This window comes from Scyliorhinus torazame, chromosome 3 (assembly GCF_047496885.1).
Source record: "Scyliorhinus torazame isolate Kashiwa2021f chromosome 3, sScyTor2.1, whole genome shotgun sequence".
NCBI classification, from domain to species: domain Eukaryota; kingdom Metazoa; phylum Chordata; class Chondrichthyes; order Carcharhiniformes; family Scyliorhinidae; genus Scyliorhinus; species Scyliorhinus torazame.
Window position 1 is genome coordinate 13108472 of NC_092709.1, and position 12049 is coordinate 13120520.

Consider the following 12049-nt stretch of genomic DNA (forward strand, 5'->3'; position numbering starts at 1 on the left):
TGCGAGCCTAGGGGCACTGGAGGAGAAGTTCGAGTTACCCCCGGGAAATGCCTTCAGATATATGCAGGTGACGGCTTTTGTGAGGCGACAGGTGAAGGAATTCCCGTTGCTCCCGGCACAAGAAGTTCAAGATAAGGTGATCTCGGGGGTATGGGTCGGGGAGGGCAAGGTGTTGGAAATACACCAAGAGATGAAAGAAGAGGGGGAAGTGCTAGTAGAAGAGTTGAAGGGTAAATGGGAGGAGGAGTTGGGGGAGGAGATCGAGGAAGGGCTGAGGGCTGAGGCCCTGGGTACGGGGGCGAGGTTGAGTAGGTTCTTTGGGGTAGAGGACAGATGTGGAAGGTGCGCAGGGAGCCCGGCGAACCATGTCCATATGTTTTGGTCATGCCCGGCACTGGAGGGGTTCTGGAGAGGAGTGGCGGGAGCAATATCTCAGGTGGTGAAAGTTCGGGTCAAGCCAGGCTGGGGGCTAGTAATATTTGGAGTAGTGGACGAACCGGAAGTGCAGGAGGCGAAAGAGGACGGCATTCTGGCCTTTGCGTCCCTAGTAGCCCGGCGAAGGATCTTGCTAACGTGGAAGGAGGCGAAGCCCCCCAGCCTGGAGGCCTGGATAAATGATATGGCTGGGTTCATAAAGTTGGAGAGGATTAAGTTCGCCTTGAGAGGGTCTGCGCAGGGGTTCTACAGGCGGTGGCAACCGTTCCTAGACTATCTCGCGGAGCGTTAGAGGAAGGTCGGTCAGCAGCAGCAGCAACCTTGGGGAGGGGGGGTGGAGGGGATGTCCTGGGAGGGGGGGGGAAGGGGGGACTGCCTGGGAGGGTGGGTGAGCAAGATATAACATGAAGGGTTGGGGAAACTGGCACGTACGGGTGAGGGCCAGTGTACAAAGCTGTGTAAATATATCATTTTGCCATGTAGATATCTTGCTCTGCGCGATTTCTCATTTTATTTGCTACGAGGGGGGGGTTATTGTTTGTAAGGGAGAAAAATTGTGTTAAAAAACTTTAATAAATATATTTAAAAAAAATAAAAATAAATAAACCGCTAGATAGAGCGAGATGCAGAACTATATGAAGCCCTGACTCCCAGGCTTCTGGGAGAAGGCTGGGAAAGGAGTGCAGTGGAGCAGTGAGAGAGATCAGAGTACAGTTATAGATAGAGTGTAGAGACTAGTGGTATTAGAGTGTAGGTTGTAGATTACTAGACTGTTGTTTGCTATAGGAGTCAGTGGTCAAGCTTTAGTAAGTCGCACAAATAAATGTTAGCTTTGTGAATGAACTTAGCTTTGGTGGTCTTTGTGAACACTACGACATTCATCCTGATACCAAGAATCACAAAGAACACCACAGAGCGCAAAGATCTCAGACTGTTTTTCAGATGGAGGAGCACACAGAGATAAGGAGGTCCCAAGCCGCTGAAGGTTAACGCCAATTTGAAAAGGTGTCCCTCGACATTGACCGTTCAACTGGAGAGAAAGGGCAGCTGGACTGTGGAATGTACCTGCAGCATGTGCAAGAACATGTCGGGAGTTCAAATACCTAAATTAACAGGAAACTAACTGTTACAAGGCAGGAGGTAGAGACTGCGACAACATTTGGGCGGCATTCTCCGGTCCGCCTGCCGCCAGTTTCTCGACAGTGCGCCATTCGCTGCCGGCAGGATCCTCTCTTCCCGTCGCTGGCCAATGGGATTTCCGCGGGGTGGGGTGGGCTGCTGGTGGGGCCAGGGAATCTCATCACCAGCAAACTGCCAGAGAATTCCGGCCTAGATGTAAACATCTCTTTTATTTAAGCAGCAAGACAAATAGTTTATGTTTTCAGCATCAGGTGAATTCTGACTCGAGAGTTTTGGAACGGCCCTTGACAAAACTGAGGCCTGTTTCGCTATGAGACTCCGAGGAACATAATGTTCCAATTGTGCACGGTTCAGTGACCTGGGCAATTCTATTGTTATTCCAACAGACAGAACATTTGTGCGTATCAAGAATTAAAAAGCCTGGGGAATGCTCGTGTTTCAAATCACTGACAAGAAGAACGGGCTAAAGAACAGAAAAGCAAAGGCCCGCTAGCTGATCAAGCCTTCCCCACAGGCAATGAGTTAGCTGCCTTGTCACGCAATCTTCCTCATCCATTTAGCATTCTGGGAAGAACATTTTTGCACACCCTCCTGAACCCCAGGTTAATAATGAACGTCTTTGGAATCTGCATCTGCTCCCACATTTCTGTTGTTCCCTCCCTGAAATTCTCTGTCTCTCTTCCCCTCTCTCTCTCTCCTCTACCACCTGCCTCTGTGACCAAGCTTTTGATTACCTGACCGATTCTCTTATGTGTTCGGTGTCCAGTGGCACAGGACATTTTATCATATTGAAGCCGCTATTCAAATACAAGCTTTTGTTCAATTCTAGCCATCTTTCTTCTGCAAACCACAGTCTCAGCTACAGTGGTATGTATCACACCTGTGCTAGAGACTGAGAAACCGGGACCTCCTCTTGTGCAAGGATGAGCCTCATACAGTTTAACACAGGTGCACAGGGTGAGAATGAGTGGGTTCTTTCAGGGGGTAGCAGATGAGTGTGAGAGGTGTGGGCGGGGGCCAGCGAATCACACGCACATGTTTTGGGGTTGCGGAAAATTGGGAAGATTCTGGGCGGGAGTGTTCGCGGTCTTAGCCAGTATAATGGAGGAGGAGGTGGACCCGGACCCTTTGGTGCCGATATTTGGGGCTTCAGAGAAGCCAGAGCTCATGGAGAGGAGGAAGGCCGGATGTCGCGGCCTTCGTCTCCCTGATTGCACGGCGGTGCATTTTGCTGGAGTGGCGGTAGGCATCGCCACCGGGGGTAGCGCTTGGTTGGGTGACCTGTACAACTAGAGAAGGTAAAGTATGAGTTAAGGGGCTCAGCAGGGGGGTTTGACAACAGGTAGGGGATGTTTGTGACCGTGTAAGAGGAGCTGTTCATCGCAAGGGGGTGGGGGGAGGGGCGAAATTTGTACAGACTGTATAGTTCATTGTTGGGAAGTATGTTTCGCGGGGTGTTTATTTGCTGTATCCTGTTTTGATACATGTTTGTAATACAATACATTTTTTAAAAAGACTGAGAAACAAATGGCTCTGCAAAACATTAAATTCTCTTAATAACCTCCGTACTTGCTCAATAAAACTGAAATCCTTACCTGCTAAATTTTGCTTTTCAGATTGGCGCAATTGAAGTCACTTTTCCTCAAGGCGAATTGGGACAATTTCAGCCACGATGGGGTCTGTTCAAAACAATAAATACATAGATGGGCAAAATATAAAGTGAAAGTTCTTCTTAACGCAACTAACAACTGTCTTCACCTGTAACTCGACATTTTTCTTCCACGCTGGTCACCTAACTGGAACATGAGCCAACAGCAAACCTGCCCATAGGTATTGCAAGACCAGCGTGAATGAACAGCCATTGTTCCGCAGTTGTGAGAGGTCATTCTGTAAACATCATTGTCTCTGTACTCAGCGTAAACCTCAAATATTTGTAGAATTGTTCCCTGACAACAAGGTCACACTCAAATTGCTCTGAAATGAGTTCATGAAGCATGGCGGCACTTACGGTAATGAGATGATTGATTAGAAAGTATCCCCCAGTCTCTCTGCGAGAATACGCACTACAGCACAATTAAAATTACAGTCCTGCACGATCTTTAATAGCTTGTGGTTAAGGGTGAGATATTTTACAGTCGGTAAACAAGTTTTATGTAACTTTCCATCCTGGTGGTCACTGAATTCAGAATTTGTGTTTTACAATCTTTCTGTTTTGTTCTAGAATTAAGGTACAATTTGTTCTTCGAGAGCAACTATTGCCTCTGTACTATTGTTCAAGAATGATTTTTTCCCCCACCTTCTGCTGATAAGTGAGATGTTGTGATGTAATTCACTTTTTCAAAACCTTCAACGCATCGTCCACATCTCATCCTCATGTCAAAAGATAATTCCTTACCATAACTTTTTGTAAGTATTACTAGTTGCCATGAATATACAAACTGGCTCAAAATCCATTCCCCTAAACATTTTTTTTCAAGAAAGTTTATTTTCCCTTGCATTTTTAACGCCAGGAAAACAATACCATTTGATGTGATTCTACAATTAGGCAGCAGCTACTGAGCAACCTCAAGTGTGCTAAGAACTACGATAACAACAAATTTAAGATTATCGATCAGGCTCCAAATGTAGCTCCTTTAGGCTTGATAGATGCTACATATGTTCATATGCAGGACCCTGGCCTCTGCAAGCAGAGAGAACATCTCCACACACTGTACCGTTTTCTGGTGCATTCCCCATGGCAATTACTCAACCAACCAGCATCAATTTGCTTTTTTTCAAATTAAACAAATTCTCGGGTGACGACAGTTCCCTGGCGAATTCTCCAAGGCAATTCCCTGGCCAATCAGTGTCCAGGTGCCAATCAATCAGCACCCTTTCTTCTTGCAGTATAGATTGTTGCCAAATTGAGATTTGGCATTCTTGCGTCCATTCTGATGAGTGCAAGATGAAAACTTCAGCAGCAATACCCAAAATAATTCTTCACAGTCTGAGCAGTCAGCAAGTTCCCGTGCCACCATTCCCAGCTCAATCTGTTCACCAACTCATTACTTGCCACAGAAGGTTGGATTCTCCGCCCCGGCGTGCCACATTTCTGCCTCGAGAATTCCGGTGGGATTCTCCGTTACGCTGTCCAGTCAATGGGGTTTCCCATTTCATAGGAATTTCGTAGAATTTACAGTGCAGAAGGAGGCCATTCAGCCCATCGAGTCTGCACCGGCTCTTGGAAAGAGCCTACACCTCCACCTTATCCCCGTAACCCAGTAACCCAAGCTAACGCATTTTGGACACTAAGGACAATTTATCATGCCCAATCCACCTAACCTGCACATCTTTGAACTATGGGAAGCAACCGGGGCACCTGGAGGAAACCCACGCAGGCACGGGGAGAACTTGCAGACTCACGCAGACGGTGACCCAAGCCGGGAATTGAACCTGGGACCCTGGAGTTGTGAAGCAACTGTGCTAACCACTATGCTACCGTGGTGCCATTGTGGGGCGGCGCCATGCCGTCAGGAAACCCCGGGCACCGGCAAAATGGAGCATTCCGCCGGCGGAGAATCCCGCCGATTGTATTATGCACAATCGCTTGATAAACGAGAACTTGAATATTGTTGAAAAGAGAAACATATTACTGATGCTTTACATGTTGCATTTGTAGTGTTCAATGGCTTAATTGATCTCTGTTTAATTCCATGAGTCTGTACACTGGTCTAGGTTTAATGTACTTGATTGATTAAGCTTGGGGGTGGAGCTCGAGAGCTTGAGCAACTGACGCCAGTTCTGGAATGGTTCTGGAATCTGTTGGAGAACACAGAAACATAGACCATTCAGCTTCTGCAGCCTACTCCACCAATCAATGAGATCATGGCTGATCTGTGGCCTAACTCCATGTACCTGCCTTTAGTCCATATCCGTTAATACCTCTGCTTGACAAAAATTTATCAATCGCAGATTTCAAATTAACAACTGATGTCGCATCAAGTGCCATTGGTGGAAGAAAGCTCCAAACCTCTGCCACCCTTTATAACATCTCTGCTGAACGGTCAGGCCCTAACTTTTAGACAATGCCCCCTAGTTTCAGAATCTCCAACCAGTGGAAGCAATTATCTACCCAGTCTTTTCCTGTTGCTATCTTGAAGACCTCGATCCGGTCATCCCTCAACCTTTTAAATTCCAGAGAAAACTGGCCTAATTTGAGTAATTTCATCAGGAGAAGTGCCAAATTTTAAATGTTTGCAACAATTTATACTTTTCTCCTCTAGCATATATGGTTGTGAGCATTTAAAATTTGGCATTCTTGAATGTTTCCTGATAAGTGAAGGATGAAAAGCTTCGTCAAACTGCCTCTCTTTTCACCAATTTTATATATAGGTCACACTAATTGACAAGTGTGTATTTATTTTTACTGTTAAACATTTCAAACGGTTTGTAAGTATCAATTATACAAGAGCTATTGTTTATTTCGTATAGTATATGGATGTAACAGGCCTGAAAACGAAGCTTACGTTTCTTTCCAAAAACATGAAGGTTGGATGACCTCTGTCTTGATGGAGAAACTAGGAGCCAATGGTCCAGACAAGGGCCAAAAATTACTGAGTTAATTATGCCCGTCTCAGTGCAGGCATATAGATATTACAGACTTTAAAGCAAGTGGACACCAAAATTTGTTTCAGATGGCTGTAGCATATCATTCAATACGGCAGTCAGGAGCTCCAGACAGTCCTGAAATTCAGGCTAATATCTAATTGCAGATGGACAATCACAGCCTGTGTGAAATTCACAAATCCCTTTGTTAACAGAAAGGAACATGGAAAACAGAGACATTGAAACGCAATAGGCGTTAGAGGCATGGTAAATGGATTACATCGACCTTCCGTTTTATTGTGATTCTCATCCCAAACACAAATCTGTGGCTGTCTGAAATTCTCAGTATGTGAAAAGCCACAATAAAGGATGATTATCGATCGAACACAACACCTTATTTGGAAAATAAGCAAAATTATCAGCCAGACTCACAATGTGGCTCCTTTATGCTTGCTCGAAGCTGGATGTGCTTATGTGCAGAAAGTAAGCAGAGAGCACGTGCCCATGTAGTGTACCTTTTTCAATTAAACAAAAGACTGGGGGACAACTGTTCTACTGCATTGCAAATGGCAACGCCTCGATTAGTCAGAGTCAACTTGCCTTTTGTTTAAAAATTCAAACAAACTGGTAGTTTCTCTTCATGTTCTTTCTCTGAAGGACATTAATGAACCAGATGGGTTTTTATGATGATCTGCAACGGTTTCATAGTCATTATTAGGCTTTTAATTCCAGATTTTATTGAATTCAACAGCACTGCTGCCGCCATGTGTCACGGTGGGATTTGAACCAGGGTCTCCAGAGCATTCCCTGGATCTCTGGATCACTAGTCCAGTGACAATATCACTATGCCACTGCCACCACCACCGCCCTGGGATAGTTTCTTAGAACAACATGTTCTGCAGCCAACCAAAGAACAGACTGTACGAGACCTGGGATGGTGCAATGAGGTAGGATTAATTGATAAGTCATATGCTTGCGCAAAGACGAGTGGCAGGTCAGAAGTCTGGAAAGAATGTAAAGAACATCAAAGAAAGAAAAAAATTTGATGAGGGAAAAACTAGAGTATGAAAGAAAGCTAGCTAGAAAAATAATGATAAATAGTAAGAGCTTCTGTAGATATTTAAGATGTGGAGATGCCGGTGTTGGACTGGGGTGGGCACAGTAAGAAGTCTTACAACACCAGGTTAAAGTCCAACAGGTTTGTTTCGAATCACTAGCTTTCAGGGCACTGCTCCTTCCTCAGGTAAATGAAGAGGTGGGTCCCAGAAACAGAATTAAATAATTCAAAGTATCGTATTGCATCTTTGACTTTGGCTATATATATATTTCTGGAACCCACCTCTTCATTCACCTGAGGAAGGAGCAGTGCTCCGAAAGCTAGTGTTTGAAACAAACTTGTTGGACTTTAACCTGGTTTTGTAAGACTTCTTACTGTAGATATTTAAATAAGAAGAGTTAACAAAGTGAGCACTGATCCTATAGGAAGTGAGTCTGGGGAACTGATAATGGAAAGTAGGGATAAGGCAGATGAATGAAAGAGATATTTTGCATCGGTCTTCACTATAGAGGATGCAATAACATCCCATAAATAGCTCTAAATCAGCAAGTGGCAGTGGGGGAGGAACTCAGGGAAATTACAATCGCCAGGGAAGTGGCATTGAGCAAATTGCTGGTCTGCAGGTTGACAAACTCCCGGGCCTGGATGGACTTCACCGTAAGATCTTAAAAGTGACTAATGAGATGGTGATCCACTGGATTTAATTTTCTAAAATTCCCTAGATTCAGAGCAGTTTCCATTTGATTGAAAGATAGCCAAAGTAACTCAATTATTCAAAAAGGGAGGGAGACAGAAAGCAGGAAACCATAGGCCGGCTTTTGCCCAACAGCTGTCATCGGGAAAATGTTAGAAGCCATTCTTAAGGATGTTATAGAAACAGAAAAAGCTGGATAAACCCAACAGTTCAGGCAGCATCTGTGGTGAGAAACACACTATTCGGGCACGATTTAACCAAACTTCTAAGGGCGCGATCTACCGGCCTCGTCCCACCGGAATCAGGAGAGGTCTGCCCCGGGGTTCCCGATGTCAGTTATGCCTTGTAAGATCTAACCAGATCTAGCTAGGTGACGTGATTTGGATCCCGTCCACGATGAGCAGGAGCCAGGCCTCGCACGGCTAAGTGGCGCAGGATCACACGGCTAAGTGGCGCAGGATCCATCAGCAATCCGGCATCTATCGGCTTTGCAGGGGAGACTCCAGCTGGCCGCCGTTCAGTACTGGTCCCCATAAACAGGGACCAGGCAAACCGGTATCTGGTCAAGGTCCGGGCAGGGTGGCATCCTGGCACTGCTGGTACTAGCACCCTGGCAGTGTCACCTAGGTGCCAGCCTGACAGTGTCAAGGTGCCCAGGTGGCACTGCGAGTCTGGCAGGTGCACCGCTAGGATGCCAAGCTGGCAGTGCCAAGGTGCAAGGCTGGCACTTTAACTGCGCAAAGTGACCGGTGCGCCCTACCTTTATGGGATGGGATGCAGGAGGGCTTGATGACCCCCCCCCCCCCCCCACCTATAATTGTATCATTTCTTCGAAGTGTTCTCTTCATCGAAGGCAGATGTTTTCTCTGTCTCTCAAGAGGTTTCTGCCCTTACTCTGTACCGGGGTTGACGCCTGGGGTGTTGGATCCATATATTGCCTTGGTGGCATTGTCACGGGGCACGGGGCTTAATCATTTTAATAAAACTGCCATCAACCCCAAATGCTAAAAACAGAATAAATACTTCCACATTGGACACAGAGGGAGCACACGGCTCTCACAGTTAATGTGAGCAATCAGCATGTAGCTCACTCGACATGCGAATCACCTCAATCAAATGGGTAGGAAAAAAACTATCAGTGGCCAACATTCAACCAGATGCCTCATGGGCCACACTCAGAACCCGAATGGGCCGAATGAGGTGCCCGGGCCGCAGGGTGCTCAGCATTGTATTAGCTGAATAAAACCACTTTCTGTTCTGGTGGAAAGCTACCCACGCTCTCCAAACTCCCAGTGGCAAAATCCAATGGAAAGCAGGCGACTGCTGTACTTGTGTCATGGGGAGGAGAATTGGCATCATAAATACTGTCTTAACCACTGCAGCTGATAGCTGAGAGACATCTTTTGATCTTAAGGAGTGCCATGCGCCAGATCAGCTATTGGAATCTGAAATGATGCAATGGTGCGGGATGTGAGAATACCACTTAATATGGCAATTATTTTTTCTAATTCATTCATGGGATGCGAGTATTGCTGGCCAGACCAACATTTATTGCCTATTCCTTAATTGCCCTTGAGCAGCTAGCGCAGAACTGACTTCTTGAACCGCTGCAGCCTGTATGGTGAAGCTGCTCCCGCGGTATTGTTAAGGAGGGAGTTCCAGGATGAAGAAACAGAGATATATTTCCGAGTCAAGAATGCGGGTGACTTGGAGGAAAACTTGGAGCTGGTGGTGTCCCCATGCTCCTTGTTCTTCTTTATGGTAGAGGTCACGAGTTTGGAGAATGCTGATTAAAAAACCCCAATCACAGATATCGCACCATTCCTGATTGGAATCCTCTTGTGCAGTAAGGATCATTTCTTTCCACCTTCAGGCAGTCCAACAGTCACAAAAACGTGGACGTTGCAGACGTCCTTTCAAGTACATTAAACGGTGGAAATCCATGCCAGCGAAAGAAGATTCGCACGGTGGAACTGATTGGGAAGGAATATATGCAAAGGTTATGTTATGCAAACAAGCCATGAAATAACACAGTAGGATTGGAAATTTTCCAATCGGTTACAATCCAGTGCCGAGCTCATGGATCTTTAGATGGGCTTTCAAGAACAGAAAGATTGTCACCCGTTGGGAATGGATCCCACGAGGTCACATTGTTCCTTTAGCATTGCCTATAGTTAGTATGGGGATTGCTCCTCCACTGTTGCCTTTGATACAAGATAATGGGGACAATCTAAGTCAACAAGAGATGCAGGCTGCCCACGTTTACCATCATCCCAACAACTATCTCCATAGCTACGGCAAAACAAAGATGAACTGTTCTTTGAAGCTGTGCCGTTTTCCACCAGCCTTCACTATCCGGACAGTGGCGTCATTCTGGTTCATCATCATTTTGGTAACATTGTAGGGTGAATTGTAAAGGCTTTGCTTCCCCAGAAGACTATCACTCAACATGATGACAGGTCAGAGATTCAAGCCAGCGACTGCTACTCATTATTACCACTTGACCGGAGTGGCATAAAAGCAGGCGCAGTACAAACTCTATGCCCTAAAGTCACACCGAGCAAGATCGTAAAGAAATCCCCCTTGAAGTACTTCAAATCTGACGGTTCTTCACGCTCTCAAAGTCCCAGGTCCTCCTCTATTGTTAGCTGTGATTCCTTCAGACAGACCATCGTCTGTTTAATTATTAAAGATCATCTTCTCTGTCAATAGAGCTTGCAAGCTACACCAGAAATTCGATGCTGGTAGTGAGCAATGGAGAAGGCATTTTTCAAAGGGTACCGTATCAAACCGCCATATCAAACCAGTGTGAAGTGTCGGGACATTGCCATGGGTGTCAATTTCTTTTCGATGTAACAGCGCTCAAACTGTTTCCGACTATTGCTGTGGATTTTATTGATCGTATGCATCCAGCCATCAATCAAAGTCAGGGATCTGACGGAAAAGGGCAGTCGAGCATAGCGCCAGGGTGATGAGTGCGGGACTTTAACACCATGATCCCCTTGGAAAGTGCGATCCCAAACATAGTCAGGCATTAGTGGGGAATCCTTCGCCCAGGAGGGTGGTGGGGGTCTGGAATCCTTCGTGAGGCAGAAAACCTCAGCACGTTTAAAAAGCTTATGGATATGCACTTGAAGTGCAGTAATCTACAAATATTCCAAAGAGCTGGGTCGGGATTACACTGGATGCCTCTTTTTTGACCGGCACAGACATTCCTTCAGTGTGTACATTTTTCCATGTTTCAACTTCAGATGGACAACAGGCAGGTGGCCGATGGAGGGGGACACCCGGCAGCAATGGCTGCCCTTGCAGCCAAGGTGCCACCCAATTTCTGGGGCCTGGTCGCCCCTTCCCAGTTTCCCCAAACTATCACAATGGTCCTCAAGGAAAGGTTCCTGTGTCATTGAGGCACCCTCTCCCTGGCCCTGCAGTCCCAGCAATGGCCACCACTAGAAATGGCGCTGCTGAGCATCCAAGCCGCTGATTGAGCCAGCTTGAGGCACCCATGGCCTCGTAATTGGTCGCTGATGGCAATATGTCAACCCAGGGTGCTGTCGCACGCTGAATCAGGGCCACCTCCTGTTTCCATCACTGGCGAAGAACCTTCTTCCTTTCCAGCAAGATGTTTCCACTGGCGGAGGAGACCAGGACGATGAGTCACAAATATATATGATGCAGTGACTGATAAATTCAACAGATTAATCAGGAGAAATCTAGTTACCCAGCTAGTGAATGATGTGGAACTCATTACAACAAGGATTATTTAAGGTGAAAGACATCAATGCATTTAAGGGGAAACTGGGGGAGAAGCGAAGAGAGGACTTACTGATAGAGTTAGGAGGAGGGTGGGAAGAGGTTCACATGAAACACCAGCCAAATGGTCTATTGCCTTGCTCTAAATAATCTGTAAAGCTTTGCGACATGTAGGAGAACGGCAAAGAAAAGAACACAACACGAGAACATGGAATTAGGAGCAGGGGTAGGTTAGTAGCCTCTTGAGTCTGCTCTGCCATCCAATTAGATCATGGCTGATCTGAGTGTGGCCTTAACTCCACTTTCCACCATGCCCCCCATAACGCTCAACTCCCCTGTCTGCCAAAAATCTGTTTAGCTCAGCCTTCAATTTACTCAATGATCCA

General features: G+C 46.1%; 1 protein-coding gene across 6 annotated transcripts in view; it reads right to left on the minus strand.

The window, feature by feature from the left end:
• bmpr1ba (bone morphogenetic protein receptor, type IBa) overlaps positions 1-12049 on the minus strand; it is a 631073-nt gene that overhangs the window by 445320 nt on the left and 173704 nt on the right. For all 6 annotated transcript variants that reach the window (XM_072495308.1, XM_072495309.1, XM_072495306.1 and 3 more), the window contains one exon: positions 3171-3254. The gene's annotated coding sequence lies outside the window, so the exon portion shown is untranslated. The remainder of the gene's footprint in view (positions 1-3170; positions 3255-12049) is intronic.